Source organism: Giraffa tippelskirchi, chromosome 2 (assembly GCF_054371585.1).
Source record: "Giraffa tippelskirchi isolate mGirTip1 chromosome 2, T2T-mGirTip1v1.2.pri, whole genome shotgun sequence".
In the NCBI taxonomy this organism is placed as follows: Eukaryota; Metazoa; Chordata; class Mammalia; order Artiodactyla; family Giraffidae; genus Giraffa; species Giraffa tippelskirchi.
This window is the reverse complement of record NC_137276.1, coordinates 195709369-195728179: the sequence shown is the minus strand read 5'-3', so window position 1 is coordinate 195728179 and position 18811 is coordinate 195709369. Positions and strand designations below refer to the sequence as shown.

At 36.7% G+C, this 18811-nt stretch overlaps 1 long non-coding RNA gene across 1 annotated transcript in view; it reads left to right on the top strand.

Annotated features, from left to right (window-relative positions):
* The first annotated feature begins 938 nt into the window (after window positions 1-938).
* Window positions 939-18811, top strand: part of LOC145526591 (uncharacterized) — a 36809-nt gene continuing 18936 nt past the window's right edge. The window contains exons 1-3 of the long non-coding RNA XR_014069008.1: window positions 939-972; window positions 2805-2940; window positions 3121-3295. This is a non-coding gene — a long non-coding RNA (uncharacterized LOC145526591). The remainder of the gene's footprint in view (window positions 973-2804; window positions 2941-3120; window positions 3296-18811) is intronic.

Genomic DNA, 18811 nt, shown 5'->3' with positions numbered 1-18811 from the left:
TCAAAGGAGCTTTAATATTTCACCTCTTATATGGTTGCCGGTTATTGTTTTTTTTTTTTTGCATGTGATTTCTGCCCTTCTTTGCATATTACAATACAAACAAATATTTAAAAAATGGATTAAAATTTTTATAAGCTTTTGGAGAACTATCTTGCTTTTTATTTCTTTTAAACATGTTTCAAAACAAGAATAATAATGAGAATCAACATATCCATATAATGTACAATACTATGACTGGTGAACTAAGTATCCATCATGCTGGACTCAAAGAAACAGACTTACACACACACACACACACACACACACACACACGGGACAGAGTCAATTAGGAACTGAGTATAAAGTAAAGGAACATTGAGCTCTATTTGCATTTCTTCTGATCACTTACTTCCCTTACATATCCCATAGTTAATGTCCTAGTGATTGTAAATCCACTAGGAGATTTAGCTTACATACGAGTAACCACCATCCGCTCAATATTTTCTGGGAACTTGGCTGCCATTTGTGCACATCAAATATTTGAGAGTTATTTTCAAAGACTCTAAGCTGTCCAGTGCCAAGCTATCATTGGCCCAGCAACCTACCCTCAATTCCTAAGTAGCTTCTTTCTAGAGAAATTTAATCTGCATGTTTCTAATCCATTTAAAATTAAATCATGAAAATATAGTTTTATAAGAGCTATCCAAAATCCTTGTGAGTTTCTTTATTTTTCCCTTACTAAAGGAAGATGTCCTATTTGTTAAACTTCAAGTATGCTGCAAAGCTAGAAACCTCTTAGAAACAGATTTTAAAACTTGGCAGTCTCTATTCTTTTATCCCTAAGGCATATAGTAGGTACTTTGGAAGTTTCTTTGTGCATTCATTTTTAGAACACTGCTTGGAGTTTACTCATAATGTGCTGAGTTCCTTCCTCTCCACCAAGCCACAATTCTTCCTTTGGAACTTCTCCTGAATTCAAAGGATGCTACACAGGTGGAGTATCATGATGGCTTCATAAGAAAGAGTTTGAGACAGATATTTTCAATTTTCTCTTAAAGATAATTTCACATACTTCTTCAAGCAGGACTGTATTCAAAATCACTTCCTGCCACATGAATTTTGAATGTCATTGTAGTTTTCCCTGATGTACTGTTTGCTATTACAATCAGCCCTATTTCAACTTGACCATGTTTGAATCTCAACTTAAGAATCTTTTTCTCTTAAAAGCATAGAGAAATTAACTGACCAATCACAGTATAAATGCCATGTTAATCACAATTATTTTATTTGGTATTACATAATTTTTAGTTTACTGGTATTATTATCAAGTATAAATAGAAGTTAACTGTTTTTTAATCAATATTATCTCAAATGTATTGCATTACTGCTTATCACTAATTCCACTTACTCACTGGAAAAAAAAAATTGTCTTAATGTGGAAATGTAAGTTTAGGTTGTACAGTGAATCCTAAAATGAATCAGGCAAATATACAGTGCTAAAAGCTATTGTCCAAGCATAGTGTGTTGATGTGGATTCCGTATCTCCAAAGCTCACATAAGGGAAATCTATAACTATTTCATATAATTACTAACACTGTGTTTTAGATTGTTTGAGGGTTAATGTCTCATAAAAAGTTGATATATTTTAATGAAACTTTCAGAGTAGAAGGATAAAATGAATGTGGGGGTTATACGACATTCTTATTGATCATACTTACATATTTTCATCTGCCCCTTAGCCACTCCTCTTCTCTGACCAGCATTTCTCCCATTCAGCCCCATTTCTCTGTCTTCTCCATTCCAGGATGGAACCATTGCTCCTCCTCTTTTAGCCCTTATTTACAGGAAAACATTTACTGTCTGCCCTCCATATCTGTGAAATAAAAACTCACAGATAAGAAGGGCTGACTGTATTCACTGTGCTAAACCATTTTATGTAAGGAACTTGAGCATCTGTAGTTCCTGGTATCTGCAAGGGATCCTAAAACCAATCGCCTGCCAATACTGAGAGGGCTGTACCCTGTGGCATTTTCACTCATATATTACCAAATCCTACAGATACTTTTCAATTTCCATGACATTCAGCATCATTTCATTCTATAATAAGATACTCCCTTGCTGGTTATGTACTCGTCATAAGACACAGTTTTTTTCTGTAACAGCATTATATCTTGGTTGTCTCCCCTGTATTCTTGCTGCTCCTTATTAATCTCTTATGTTGGTTCCTCCTATACATGAATTTCATTATATAAGTTCTTTAAGACAACTTAATGGAGCAGGTATTATCTCCACTAGTTTAGAAATGATGACCGTGAAGATGCTTTTGTTGTTGTTCAGTCACCCGGTCATGTCTGACTCTTTGAGACCCCCATGGACTACAGCATGCCTGGCCTCTCTGTCCCTCACCATCTCCTGAAGTTTGCCCAAGTTCATATCCAAAGCATCAGTGATGCCATCCAGCCATCTCATCCACTGATGCCCTCTTCTCCTTCTGCCTCAAACTTTCCCAGCATCAGGGACTTTTCCAATGAGTTGGCTTTTCACATTGGATGACCAAACTACTGAAGTTTCAGCTTCAGCATTAGTCCTTCCAATGAGTATTCAAGGTTGATTTCCCATAAGATTGACTGGTTTGATCTCCTTGCTGTCCAAAGGACTCTCAGGAGTCTTCTCCATCACCTCAGTTTGAAGGCATCAATTCTTCGGCGTTCTGCCTTCTTTATGGTCCAGCTCTCACAATTGTACATGACCACTGAGAATACAATAACCTTGACTATACAGACCTTTATTGGCCAAGTAATGTCTCTGCTTTTCAACATGTCTAGGTTTGTCATCACTTTTCTGCCAAGAAGCAATCATCGTCTGATTTCACAGCTGCAGTCACCATCCACAGTGATTTTAGAGCCCAAGAAAAGGAAATCTGTCACTACTTCCACCTTTTCCTCTTCTATTTGCCATGAGGTAATGGGACTGGATGCCAAGATCTTGTTTTTTTAATATTGAGTTTTAAGCTGGCTCTTTCACTGTCCTCCTTCACCCTCATCAAGATGCTCTTTAGTTCCTCTTCACTCTCTGCCATTAGAGTAGTATCATTCACATATCTGAGGTTGTTGATGTTTCTCCCACCTATCTTGATTCCAGCTTGTAGCTCATCCAGCCTGGCATTTCTCATGATGTGCTCAGCATATGGGTTAACCAAGATGGTGACAGCAGACAGCCCTGTTGTACTCCTGTCTCAATCCTGAACCAATCAGTTGTTCCATACAGGGTTCTAACTGTTACTTCTTGACCTGCATACAGGTTTCTCAGGGGACAGGTAAGATGGTCTGGTATTACCATATCTCTAAGAGCTTCTGAAGGTTGTGAAGCTCTTAAAGAGATGGAAAGATGCTTTAAGATTACATAAATAATATATCGCAGGGCTAGGATTTGAATCCAAATCTATATGTCTTCAAAGTCAGAATTTTCCAATCTACACTGCCTTGCTAGGCCACAGCTGGGCAGGCTCCAGTGCTTGCCTCTTTCCCTGCTAAAGGTAGGGCTTTCCAGGTGTCCCTAGTGGTAAAGAACTAGCCTGCCAATGCAGAAGATGTAAGAGATACTGGTTCCACCCCTGGATCGGGAAGATCCCTTGGAGGAGGGAGGGCATGGCAACCCACTCCAGTATTCTTGCCTGGAAAATTCATGGGCAGGGGAGCCTGGTGGGCTCCAATCCATAGAGTCGCAAAGAGTTGGACACAGCTGAAGTGACTAAGCAGCAGCAGCTGCTGCTAAAGGAATCCAGAGATCAGCTAGCTTTCCTTTGTTCTTTAGGGCTACTTCTACCCATGCCTAATCTGTATTCTACCCATTCAGTCTCTTACATTTCATCTCCCTGCATGCCTAGTTTTGAGTAGTACATAGTCTTTCAATTTTATCACTTTTGTTGTTGTTTTTTTTTTTTTTTTTTGGTATTCTTTGAAGACTGCTGCAAATCACTATAGGAAAGCAAATGGCACAGCCATGTGATTGTCACAAAATTTGAGGAATCACATCAACTTCTTGATAAATCTAGACAATCTAATTATGTATAAACTAGTGCTATTTTAACGCCAAGACATTGTAACCCATATATTCCTTTGTATAAAGAAGTAAGTCAAATGTTTTTAATAAATTATTGTGTGATATCTCTTGTATCTGTTCCCACAAAGCTTTACATCCAAATGTCCCACCAATAGAAGTTATGAAGTTTTTGCTGTCTATAATGAACAAAAGTCAAGTATAATTAATCCTGGCCAATTCTCTCAGCTCCCTTGTACCCTTTAGCTCTCTCACTTTGGAAATCATTGAGGTTTAGGTGTGATTGTAACTAATACATTCCCATACGTGTCTAACACCTCTTCTTAGCAGCCCCAGACTTCCGTATGTACAATTATTCTGGAAAGTGTAGATTTATTCCCTTATGAGCATTTTCAAAAAGGTGCAAACTGAAGTGTAAATGGCATTCATCTCACCAAGTCGATTGGAATGTAGCTGCTGTTAAGGTAGTTTAAGAAAAAGAAATATAATGTCTCTCTCAGAGATAAAGATTTTGAATACAAAATATCTAGACACAAGCATCCTTTACAGACTTAGTTCCAGCAGTTTAATTTGCAGCTTGAGGACAGTCATGGTTTGGGTATGATTTGAAGACACAGCTTGGAAATCTGAATAAACAATGGGGTAGGTCTCTCTCATGTACGTGGTGTATTCTTGCTAAGAGTGTGCTTCTAGAAAAGAGGTAAATGTGACTTTGTTAGATGACAGATCTGCTCTGTTCTCTCATGCATGTAAGCACAATCTAAGACTAGCTGGCTGTGAGGGTAATTTCATTTTCAAGTAATTTATTCATTAAATAATCTCTTCCACATCTTATTAAAACCCAATAAGCATAAGAAAAAGAAAAAAAAATGCACTGCTTTTAGAAACTACAATCAATTTCATGATTTAAAAAGTAAAGTAACTTGCAGTCCCACCCCCACCTACCCTGCTTGATTGTGACTCTAAATGAAAGAACTGGGATTTAAGTATCTTTGTTCTTATGCTTCTCATAGTAAAGACATACAATAGAAATGCAATAAATGTTTGTAGTAATCAACTAAAGATATAAATGATGCTGCTGTTCATAGAAATGACTGAATCCTACAATGGCAAAAAGGCTTAATAGTCTCCTATCACATGATTTGAAGTTGGAATTAGTAGGTTTTGTTTTGTTTTGTTTTGTCAGACTTGGAGTTTTTAAATAGCTAAGCATGGGGTTAATTTTGACAGGTAAGTTTTATTGTTTGGATACACATTAAACATTTGGTTTTAATTGAAGGTTTTGCTCAGGCCACCTAAAAGTTTCCTTTTAAGAATATGTTTATGTCTGTATGTTTTTTCCCTGTCACTATTTGCTGATGCAGTATTTAATTTCTTTCATTTATAGCCTAAAATATAATATTCTGCCAAATGAAAGAGAGTTCACTAAGTATGAAAAGACATATTTTCCAGTTTTCCATTAGGAAATCCAAACCTCCATAGTTTCATTTGGATGCTGTGTTTCACTATTTTGTCCCAATTCACTAGTTACAGATGTTTTAAAAAAGGTCTGGAAGGCATAAGACCAAGATCTAACATGAATATGGAAATTAACCCCGTAGGTATCCCAAATTTTATTTACCCTTAATTTCAACTTACATGAAACTAAAATAACTAGTAAATTCATTCAATTGTTTTTAAATATATGAAAATGATAGTTTCATTGCCTGATTTTTAACACACTTAAGGGCACACACATACATCTTACACACACAGAAGAAAGAGATTGATTTCTTAATAATTTCTTTTACAAATCTAGAAGATAGCAGAAGTCCTAAAACTTTGCTTTTCATGTGTTGCTGTCTTCATGATTAGGCAAACAACAGTAGACTCCAAGAAGCATGCACTCCAAAAGTCTGAGGATCAGGTGGTAAAATTTCATTCTTTTAGTACAAAATGGCATGCATGCTTGGTCTCTCAGTCATGTCTTGTGACTCCATAGACTGTAGCCTGCCAGGCTCCTCTGTCCAGGGAATTTTCCAGATAAGAATACTGGAATGGGTTCCCATGCCCTTTTCCAGGGAATCTTCCTGACCCAGGGATCAAACCCACGTCTCTTGCATCTCCTGTGTGTTCAAGCAGATTCTTTAGCACTGCACCACCTGGGAAGTCCAGTACAGGAATAAATTCATAGTTAAAAAAAATTAAATAATTTATAGAAGTAACCCACCCAGAAAGAAGGTTTGCAACTTTGTTGGAAATTAAGAAGTTTGTGATTTAATTAATCTTAGTTTATTTAGAGAAATATGGATCATGACATTCTGTATGGAATTTGGGGAAAATATAAAGTTTAAATAAATCAGTATTTTTTTTTTTAGTATTATTGGAATGAGAACAAAGCATTATTTGAGAGGCATCAGCACTTAAACCATTAGAAATCAGTACTCTATAGAAAAGCAAATGATTTTCCAAGCTCTACCACAGCCTGAACGAAATATCCCTCAAGACCACGCAAATCCCTTTGCCTGGATTGCATGCTCAGCATATACTTTTATAGTAAGAAAAAGATGTCACAGTTTGCAAATATAGTCATTCCAGGAACTAGAAAGGAATGTTAAAAAATCCTATTTTATGTGAAAAATTGGTATTCTATTTCATAAACTAAACCTTTGTTAAGGGAAATAATTCTACAAATATTCATTGAGCTAAACATATAAAAATGAGCAAGACAATCTCTGCATTGAGGAAATTCACAATATGAAAGCCTCTGCTACAGGGTATTTGTTCATGTCCTGATGGTTTAAATGCAGATAGGAGAGCACATTGATTCTGCCTGGGTTTGTCCACTGAAGGCTTCCTACATAAGGTGACATTTCTACTTCAATGGATAGTTTTTCTTCATGCGTTTAGTTAGCATATAAATTGAGTTTCATTTCATAAGAAGTAGATCATCAAATTCGGAGAAGGCAATGGCACCCCACTCCAATACTCTTGCCTGGAGAATCCCATGGACGGAGGAGCCTGGTGGGCTGCAGTCCATGGGGTCGCGAAGATTCAGACAGGACTGAGCGGTTTGTGTCTCTCTCTTTGCCCCCCCCCTTTTTTTTACCGTTTTAATAATATCACATTGAAAATGATTCAACTATGAATATATAGTAATGTTTTAGGTGGGTCTGAGAAGGGCAACCTGAGTAGGATTGGGTGTCTGAAATTTCAATACACTAGATCTTCTTGTTGTTGTTCAGTCAGTCAGTCATGTCCAACTCTTTAGATCCCATGGACTGAAGCACACCAGTCTTTCCTGTCCTTCACCATCTCCTGGAGCTTCCTCAAACTCAAGTCCGTTGAGTCAGTAATGCCATCCAACCATCTCCTCTTCTGTCATCCCCTTCTTCTCTTGCCTTCAATCTTTCCCAGCATCAGGGTCTTTTCTAATGAGTCTGCTCTCTGCATCAGGTAGCCAAAGTTTTGGAGCTTTAGCCTCAGCATCAGTCCTTCCCTTGAATAATCAAGATGGATTTCCTCTAGGATTGACTGGTTTGAACTCCTTGCTGTCCAAGGGACTCTCAAAAGAATCGTCTCCAACACCACAATTCAAAAGCATCAATTCTGCGCTTCTCAGCGTTCTTTAGAGTCCAGCTCTCACATTCATACATGACTACTGAAAAACACATAGCTTTGACTATATGGACCTTTTTGGCAAAGTAATTTCTCTGCTTTTTAATATGCTATCTAAGTTTGTCATAGCTTTTCTTCCAAGGAGCAAGTGTCTTTTAATTTCATGGCTGCAGTCTCCATCTGCAGTGATTTTGGAGCCCAAGAAAATAAATTCTGTCACTGTTTCCGTTGTTTCCCCATCTATTTGCCATGAAGTGATGGGACCTGTGCCATGATCTTAGTTCTTTGAATATTGAGTTTTAAGCTAGATCTTACCTAGCTTAAACTAGATCTTATCTTAGAATTTTATTACAGCAAAGAAAATAGGTACAATTGCACATGGGCATAACATATATGGGGCTTTCCAGGTGATGCTAGTGATAAAGAGCGTGCCTGCCAATGCAGGAGTCTCAAGAGACGCGGGATTAATCCCTGGGTCAAAATGATCCCCTGGGGTAGGAAATGGAAACACATTCAAGTATTCTTGCTGGAAAATTTTAAGGACAGAGGAGCCTGGTGGGCTACACAGTCCATGGGATCACCAAGAGTCAGACACTGATGAGTACAAATGCAAGCAAGCAAAATGCGCATATATGCACACATACAAATTCAAATAAAAACCATTGAAAAATAATACAGATTTTATTGAAGTTGGGTAAATTAAGATTGTGGATATACTGCACATATTCTTGAAACTCCCCTTTAAATTTTCTCTCTTCCTTAATCTTTTTCAGCTACTCTTTCCTTTGTCCTTATTCCCTTAATGTTTCCATTTGAAACATTAGTTCCACAATCCTGTAATATACCCAAAACTACAATTTAAAAATTAGTGAAAAAATGTTTGACAGTATTCAAACCTTTCCTCTAATTAAAACATAGACTTCTTTTTGCCAGTAAAGCATGAGGTGAGGATCGTTAATTCAGATGTATAACTCCCAAATGATAATGAAAAACTGTTTAATCTTTCTCTTTATAAATGTAAGCAGGGAATAAGAAAAGATTTGTGAAATGCTCATTATTCATCAGGAACTGCAGGTAAAATATCACTTGTGATTCTCACAATACCAGGTAAATTTTTTTTTTTTTTAACAGACAAGGAAGTTGACACATTTCATTAAGAATATAGATGAGAATTAAAGACAAGTTTGTCTGACTCTACATACTTGCTTTCCCAACACATTAGAATGATTTTACGAAAAGTGGTAACAGCAGTATTTTCTGAATGTGTGAGCACAGACACTTGAAAATAAACCGACCAACAACAATATCTACAACAAACTTACTGAGGCTCCAAAATATGTTTGACCTCTTTTCCTTTCTCTTCCCCCACGAAAATTCATTCACATTCTGAAAATAATGATTTTAGGAATAATCCCCAATTGCTTAATGCCATAAACTCCAAAGCAACAACCATTACCTTCATCTGGAAATTTTGAGATTGTGAAGGAGGAGAAATCTTTCCTAAAGTTACCTTTTAGGGAAAAGTGAGCTTTTAAGATCTGTTTTCTCAAAATACCATTCTGTAAATGGTCTACCAAAGACACTCCAGTTGGAAGACTTAAGAAATGAATCTACCAATGATCAAGGATGGCAAAGATTGACACACAGGAGATTTGAAGCATAAAAAAACACTGTCTTTAAATAATTACCCAAGGCACTAAAATAGAAAATTTTAACATGACAGAATCCTTACAGAATTACAAAACTTCCATGCTGATCTAGCTACATTTTTGGAGTTCTTCAGCTGACAAGGACATTTGTCAGGGTAAGTACATACAGAAAATTGTATCTACTGTATCTAGCTGTAAACTTTCCAACATTCCAGGAGGAACATACATGTTTAAGACTTCTTTAGCAACCACTAGAGCAGTATCAGGAAACTACAAGTTAAAGTATAAGACAATTAAAACAGGTATCATGATTTGATCCAGAGTTTTATGTATTCCCTCTCAGAAGAATTCAAATAAAAGTCCAAAATAGCCCAGGATAGATGTCTACGTTGAGAAGAGGCAAAGGAGCGCCTGTAGCAACTAAGAAAAATGTTCTCTGCTAATGAGCCATTTCCAATCAGAAACTAATAATGTAGGGAGACTAGATAGGACATTCTACAAATAGTCATACATTTTCTAATGTTAACCAGCAAGTTATAAAATAGTTTTTCTTTTCTTGAGAAATGCATTGTACTGTATAGGGAATTTACAATTTTAAAGAGAATGATTGATGTGTTGAATTTGAAAAAGTTCACATAATTTAGTAATGTAACCTCCTTTTCTGTTATGATTTGAAGCATTTGCAGCTGTAATGGCCTTTGAGTCCCTGGGATAAAGGCCTCAGCCAAAGCCAGGAGTTGCCTATAAAGTTCTCCTTGACAGAAACTGGGATGGAATCCAGGCTCATTTCAGCAATATTTGTGGAGAAGAGGATTGAACTCAATATATTTGACCCAAAAGTGCATTTTTGGGGCTTGCACCATATTTATTAAAGCCTTGTGGCAGACCTAGAAGTTATTAAATGGGTGAGAGCTGGCTTTATAAAGACACAGTTCTAAGCAGCCATGGTTCAATTAGACATACTTTTACTGATCACCTACCTGGAGACATATCCTAGGCTAGGAACTCATGGTTATAAAAAAAGAGCCAAGTATCATCCACAGACTCTCTCAACTCTCAGTCTAGTAGAGAGAGAAGGCAGATATAAATAACCATAAAACATGGTATAGTATAATAAAAGATTGTAAAACGGGTACACGGTACAACAGGGAGTTACAGATACTGAATAAAATCAGGACTGCATTCACAGGGAAAGTAGCATTTTGAGTTGGGTGCTGATGAAATTGTACATGACTGGTGTGTGTGGAGGGCTGGGGGATGGGGGCAGGATTCCAACTAAAAAATTAGTAAATTCAGAATACATTCAAGAAACTGAGGTTAGCATTTCAAGAAGCAACATTTTAGCTGGATTCTAAGATACATATTTTTAGAAGAAAATATTTTAAAATATTGAAATTAAGATTTTGATATGATTATCATTGATTCAGTTGGACTTGTAAAGCTAGGCTGGCCAAATAAGATAGAAAATCAGAAATTTTGAAAATCTAACAGAGAAGAGTTAGGGCCACTGCTTCAGTACTTACCAGTCCTGTGGCCTTGAGTATTAGTTTCCTATTGCTGCTGTAATAAATTGTCATAATTTGTGGCTTAAAACAACAAAAATCTATTATTTGACATTCTTGAGGTCAAAAGTCTGAAAGGGATCAGCAGAGCTGTAATCCTTATAGAAGTGCTGGGAGAAAATCTATTTCTTTGCTATTTCCAGCTGGCAGAAGTCACCTCATTCCTTGGTTCATGGCCTCTTCCTTCATTTTCAAGGACAACAACACAGAATCTTCAAATCTCTGCTTCTGTCATCACATCTTCTATGAATCTGATCCATTTCTTCCCCTGTTATAAGGATCTTTGTGATTATATTAGTCCTAATTGGGTAATTTGGGATTTGTTGTTTTGTCTCTAAGTTGTGTCTGACTCTTTTGCAACTCCATGGACTGTAACCCACCAGACTCTTCTGTCCATGGGATTTCCCAGGTAAGAATGCTGGAGTGGATTGCATTTCCTTCTCTAGGGGATCTTCCTGTCCCAGGGATTGAATCTGTGTCTCCTGCTTGGCAAGCAGATTCTTTACCACTGAGCAACCAGAGAAACCTAATTCAGTATTATCTTCTCATTTAACAATCTTTAACTTAATCACACCTATACTGTCCCTTTGCCATGTAAGTTAACATATTTACATTTTCTGGGAATTAGGATGTGAACATCTTTGAGGGACCATTTTCAACCTACTGTACCCTGGGAACATTGTCCAATCTCTAAAGCATAGCTTTTTATCATGTTGTAAAATTGGGATAATAATGTTTCACTGGGTTGTTCTGTGGTTCAAATGAAAAATAGAATATAAAACTATTAGCATAACACTTAATAAAAAATTGTAATTACCATCATTAGTGTTGTAAATGGTGTTATCATTTTGAGATTTCTGGATAAAAGAAAGAGCTTTATCCATTTTATTTGGCGATACAGAGCTGATCCTTTGAGGAGCAAGATTAGTTACACAGTCAGAACTTGATATGTCAATATTGAGTATCATGAAGTTTTCTATGGAGAGAATAGAGACATAGGGCACTCTCATATGATGTAGTAGGGCAGTATAAACTTTCAAGGGGACTATAGGACAAACTCCAAATATTTGCAGTGTATATGATATGTGTAGAATGAATATTCTCGTGATTTTTAGACTGCCTGAAATAGGTAAACAATATTATTCCAATAGGAAACTTGGCAAGAACATGATAAAAATTCTCTGAAAAAGGATCACAAATCAAAAACAAATGTTTAAATTATATATTTACAATCAGTAGTGATCAAATAAAAAAGTGGTGAAATAATTAATTGCTATGATCCATAAATGGGCCACGAGAAATAAAGAAACTGTTTAGGTGATACTGGATCATATCCAGTACTACATCCTCAACGAGTAATGTGATCTCACCTTTTGGAAGCTGGAGGGGTGTTGGCCATATTCAAAGGTGTACATAATAAATAAGAAACAATAGGAAGACATATTATGCAAAATGCAATGGAGAATTCTCAGTGATGGCCTCTGGTAAATTTAGAAAAATATTCACTAAAGTGTAGCCTTCAAATATCCACCAGGTCTTGAGAGTAACAAGTTAGTTTACAAAAATGCCAAGCCCATGAAAAATATCTTATTTTCCTCACCTCTTCTTTATCTGCTTCAACCCCAAAGGAGAAGTAAACAAAACAGAACAAAACAAATAAACAAACAAATGAACCAAAGAAAAATAGTCCACAGAATTCATTCAGAGAAGGAGGAGGTTCAGAAAAAAGAAAAAGGCCAACTACCTTCTAGTTCTGAAGTCAGGAGGCCCATCTATAATAGGCAAGGTCTGAAAAAGCTGGAGAGAATGTTTATCCTTGAATGAAGCTCAAAGTTTCTATTATTACCTGAGGCTAGATGCATTTAATTACTGAATTGAGAATACATTGAGCAATTTAAGTTGCAATAGGACTTGCTCTTACATAAAAGTGATTGGAAAAGTCATGAACTTTTACCACTGAGTGGTTATAGAGGGAGAGTGAAAACACAATACAGCTGCTTTTTATTATCCTCAGTGAGTACTAGTAGTACAGTGTACTAGTTATACATACATATTTAATCAAGCCATCATTAATATTAAAAAAGCTAGGAAATAATCTAAATATTCAACACCAGTAGAAATTGGATAAATGATGAGACAAGAGTAAGTAGAAATTTATGTGACTTTTGAACACTCTTATTTTATCATAAAATCTTCGACAGTGATTGCTCAGTGTATCTCTTCATTTTAATATAAAATTAATTTTGTAAACTATTCACCATAGAGGGCGGTGATGTTTTCCATTGTTCTGCAGTGGTTTGTTAACTTGGACTAAACTGAAGAGAATTGATGCTTCCCATTAGACCTGATACCCAAACAGTTTCTGTTTTCATGCTTTGGATTTATAACATTGTGAAGAGGGAAGTGTAAAAATTATCACAAAGAATGATAAAATAAAGTAGCAATGATTTTTGATATTGCAAGTTTTAGATGTATGTGGTTGAAAAAAATGCAATCTGTAACATGAAAGAGAAATAATATCTGTGATGCACTGAAAAATCTCTTTATTATGTCAGGGGAATATTTCTTAAAGGACTTCTTAGAAAGATTCTTTCTTTCAACACATTTATTGAGTGCCCATAATAAAGCAATAACCACACCAATTCCCAGAAATAAAACAGGACACCTATCAGATATGTTTCTTGGTGCCAGATAATCATGATGGTATGAACACTCACCTAGAGCCAAACATCCTGGAATGCACAGTCAAGTGGGCTTTAGGAAGCTTCATTACAAACAAAGCTAGTGGAAGTGATGGATTTCCAGTTGAGCTATTTCAAATCCTAAAATATAATGCAGTCAAAGTGCTGCACTCAATATGCCAGCAAATTTGGAAAACTCAGCAGTGGCCACAGGACTGGAAAAGATCAGTTTTCATTCCAATCACAAAGAAAGGCAATGCCAAAGAATGCTCAAACTACCGCACAATTGCCCTCATCTCACATGCAAGTAAAGTAATGCTCAAAATTCTCAAAGGCAGGCTTCAACAATACATGAACCGTGAACTTCTAGATGTTCAAGCTGGTTTTAGAAAAGGCAGGGGAACCAGAGATTAAATTGCCAACATCTGTTGGATTATTGAAAAAGCAAGAGAGTTCCAGAAAAACATCTATTTTTGCTGTATTGACTATGGCAAAGCCTTTGACGGTGTGTATCACAATTAACTGTGGAAAAGTCTTAAAGAGATAGGAATACCAGACCATCTGACCTGTCTCTTGAGAAACCTGTATGCAGGTCAGGAAGCAACAGTTAGAACTGGATGTGGAACAACAGACTGGTAACAAACAGGAAAAGGAGTATGTCAAGGCTGTATATTGTCACCCTGCTTATTTAACTTATATGCAGAGTACATCATGAGAAACGCTGGGCTGGATGAACCACAAGCTGGAATCAAGATTGCCAGGAGAAATATCAATAACCTCAGATATGCAGATGATACCACCCGTATGGCAGAAAGTGAAGAACTAAAGAGCTCTTGATGAAAGTGAAAGAGGAGAGTGAAAAAGTTGGCTTAAAGCTCAACATTCAGACAACTAAGAACATGGCATCTTTTCCCATCACTTCATGGGAAATAGATGGGGAAACAGTGGAAACAGTGGCAGACTTTATTTTGTTTTGGCTCCAAAATCACTGCAGATGGTGACTGCAGCCATGAAATTAAAAGATGCTTATTCCTTGGAAGAAAAGCTATGACCAACCTAGACAGCATATTAAAAAGCAGAGACATCACTTTGCCAACAAAGTTCTGTCAAGTCAAGGCTATGGTTTTCCCAGTAGTCATGTATGGATGTGAGAGTTGGGCTAATAAAGAAAGTTGACCGCTGAAGAATTGATGCTTTTGAACTGTGGTGTTGGAGAAGACTCTTGAGAGTCCCTTGGACTGCAAGGAGATCCAACCAGTCCATCCTAAAGGAAATCAGTCTTGAATATTCATTGGAAGGACTGATGTTGAAGCTGAAACTCCAATACTTTGGCCACCTGTTGCAAAGAACTGACTCATTTGAAAAGACCCTGATGCTGGGAAAGATTGAGGGCGGGAGGAGAAGGGGATGACAGAGGATGAGATGGCTGGATGGCATCACTGACTCGATGGACATGAGTTTGGGTAGACTCCGGGAGTTGGTGATGGACAGGGAGGCCTGGTGTGCTTTAGTCCATGTGGTTGCAAAGAGACGATCATGACTGAGCGACTTAACTGAACTGAAGGGTGCCTGATCTTAATTAAATAATTACAAATGTATATAAAATTGACACTGTGATTGTGATGTTAAAGAGGGATGTGGTTTTAAGAGATCCTATATTAGAAAAACTTCCATAGAGTGTCAATTTAGCCACTATTAAATTAGAGATGCAGGGAAGGAATGAGCATATTGGACAGAGGAACTTGGATGTGCACAGGCCAAGTGTCGGAAAGAAATTTAAAAGGTGAAGGAGGATATGTGGCTGGACATTTAACACAAGAGGACATTTGATATGAAATACAACCAGAGAGGTAGATAGTAACCAGACCACACAGACTGAAATAGGTCATTTTGAAATATTTAATTTTGCAGTGTTAAGCATTTTATCTACTTAACATTGCTCTTAAGGTAAATATTTTGTTTCAAAAGATAAGGGCAGTGAAGACATGAACTCAAAGTGTTGAAGATTCCCTGGAGAAATCTGGCAGTAAACAAAAGGAACTAGAGCGGTAGCTAGAAGGTACTGCCTGTGTGATGAGAAGTATTTTCAATTGGCAGAGACATCCGAGTATATCCAAACCAATGGGACTTGTGGCTAAAGACGCTGAAATAAAAGCATTTTTATTTTATTGCCTACTTTCACCCATACCGAAAGCAAGAACAAAATCATAAAAGCAATACCAGTAGAGAACAATCCTATCTTTAATAAAACATGTACACTGGAGCAATATTTTGATAGTCATCAATGTGTTTTTCATTACTGGCATTGTGATTTGCTTCCACCCTGTCTCCCCATTATAGGAAACAGTTATGTGAGTCCAGAAATATCAACTTAAAGCAACAGAAGTTGAATAGTTGAATAACAGAGAAAGAGGTGTTAAATTCTTGGCTTTTGGGCTCAAAAATTGCCTTCAGAAAGTCACTGTAAAGATATCATTTGAAAGATTGATGTTTTCAAACTTTTTCTTTGTTACAAAATATTTTGAACTATACTCAGTTCAGTTCAGCTGCTTAGTTGTGTCCAACTCTTCGCGACCCCATGGACTGCAGCATGCCAGGCCTCCCCATCCATCACCAACTCCCAAAGTTTACCCAAACTCATATCCATTGAGTTGGTGACGCCATCCAACCATCTCATCCTCTGTCATCCCCACCTCCTCCTCCCCTCAATCTTTCCCAACATCAGGGTCTTTTCCAATGAGTCAGCTCTTCACATCAGGTGGCCAAAGTATTGGAGTTTCAGCTTCAACATCAGTCCTTCCAATGAACACCCAGGATTGATCTCTTTTTGGATGGATTGATTGGATCTCCTTGCAGTCCATGGACTCTCAGGAGTCTTCTCCAACACCACAGTTCAAAAGCATCAATTCTTTGGCGCTCAGCTTTCTTCACCGTCCAACTCTCACATCCATACATGACCACTGGGAAAACCATAGATAGCCTTGACTAGACGAACCTTTGTTGGCAAAGTAATGTCTCTGCTTTTCAATATGCTATCTCGGTTGGTCATAACCTTCCTTCCAAGGAGTAAGCGTCTTTTAATTTCATGGCTGCAATCACCATGTGCAGTGATTTTGGAGCCCAAAAAAATAAAGTCTGACACTGTTTCCACTGTTTCCCCATCTATTTCCCATGAAGTGGTGGGACCAGATGCCATGATCTTTTTTTCTGAACGTTGAGCTTTAAACCAACTTTTTCACTCTCCTCTTTCACTTTCATCAAGAGGCTCTTTAGTTCTTCTTCACTTTCTGCCATAAAGGTGATATCATCTGCACATCTGAGGTTATTGATATTTCTCCCGGCAATCTTGATTCCAGCTTGTGTTTCTTCCAGCCCAGCGTTTCTCATGATGTACTCTGCATATAAGTTAAATAAGCAGGGTGACAATATACAGCCTTGACGAACTCCTTTTCCTATTTGGAACCAGTCTGTTGTTCCATGTCCAGTTCTAACTGTTGCTTCCTGACCTGCATACAGGTTTCTCAAGAGACAGGTCAGGTGGTCTAGTATTCCCATCTCTTTCAGAATTTTCCACAGTTTATTTTATTCCCATCCAAAGCAGGAGGGTTTATTACTCTACCTTACAATCTCTGAACTCACCAAACTCCCAAACCCTTATCTGGAATTTCAAGACATTTTAAGGGTAAATTAGCTCCAAATGCTAGTCACATCTCTGATTTTCTGTTGCTTTGGATCTTGGTCCTGTTATTTTCTTCTGCCTTTTTAGTTCTCCGAGTACATTATTTTTAAACATTAAGTTTTCTAGTTGTCTTCAGTAAGGTGGTTGTTGCTAATGAATCTAGTTAGCCAACACAAGAAGCAGTAGAACTACACTCTTTTGCTGAATTTTAAAGATGCATATAGATGTTAGTCATCTGTTAAACTCTGAGAAATTTTTAAGGCAAAAATTCTGACTTATTCATTGTTATTCCCAGCATTGTTACATAGGAAATAATCAATAAACATTTTAGTTTAAATATTAGTTATTCTCTTAATTTCAAGTAACTTCATTTAATAAAAAGCTTGAATTTTTTAATGTACATCTGCTTTTCTGATTCTTACCTTTCAACCTGTAACCATATGTGATGAACCATTTCTTTGACTGCTATCTACTCCCTCTGAAATTTTCCTGCAATTACATCACCAGTTGCTAATCAAATTTATCTTAGATTTCAGGGTTTTGCTTCCAGCTACCCCTACTCTGATTCCACATGGGATGCCAATTTCTTCTCCCCTTTCTATTTCATACAATTTAAAAAATACAATAACTGCACTAAGATGAACTGAAGAGTTAGAGACAACTGTTGATTTCTATACTGTTCTTCCTAAACTTAGATTCTAATATAACTTGATTGAAAAAATTTTAATATAAACTATTTATCCTATAGTTTAGGTTTTACTGCTTAGAATCTAAGCACTCTGATTGCTTAGACATCTAAAGTTTAATTTGCTTTCTCAAAACTATTTTTTATTTTCAATTTGCAGGCCATGTCTGAGATTCTGTGAATTTAGGATGGGTTATAACTTGAAATGACAGGCAACACAGTATGATTTAACATTTCAGAAATAAGGACTTGTTATTACTGTAGTTTTTTAACTCACGTGTCCTGTGAAACTTGTTAATGAGAAAGTTAATTGTTTTATTGCTTGTATCCCTGGGGTCTGTGGTCTTTTTCACATTGTGAGAAAGCTTGTTTTAAAAATCAAAAGTAAAAAGCCACTGCAAATATGTTTTAGTGAAAAACTTATCAATCTGAATTGAATGTTGTTTTAACTGTAAATATTATAAGATAAAAATATGAAAGGCAAAGAATTGACAAATATATTGGATTATGACAGGAACCACTGAAAGTTTAGAAAAAAGAAACAGGTTGCACCTTTGAATAAATACCTACTATATGGTAGTTTACTAGCAGGATAACCTTTTGAATCATGATTTATTTTTACCTATACCTTCCTTTATGCCAATATTTTCCAGAAACGTTTTAGAAATACCTCGCTATTCAGCATGATTATAATAATCAAAGTCGTCAGTAGGAATCTGTTATTGCATTATGTGTAGGACATTCAACTAAGTGCAAAGAAAAATCTTTTTTAAATGTTCTGGAATAATTAGTCCACCCTACTTAACATTTTACCTTTCATTGACTCAAACGGAAATAAGAAAATAGAAACGTACATAATGGGGTAATTTCAAACTCTTGGAATACATTCAGCAATTATCTCTGTGCAGTAGGTTAATATG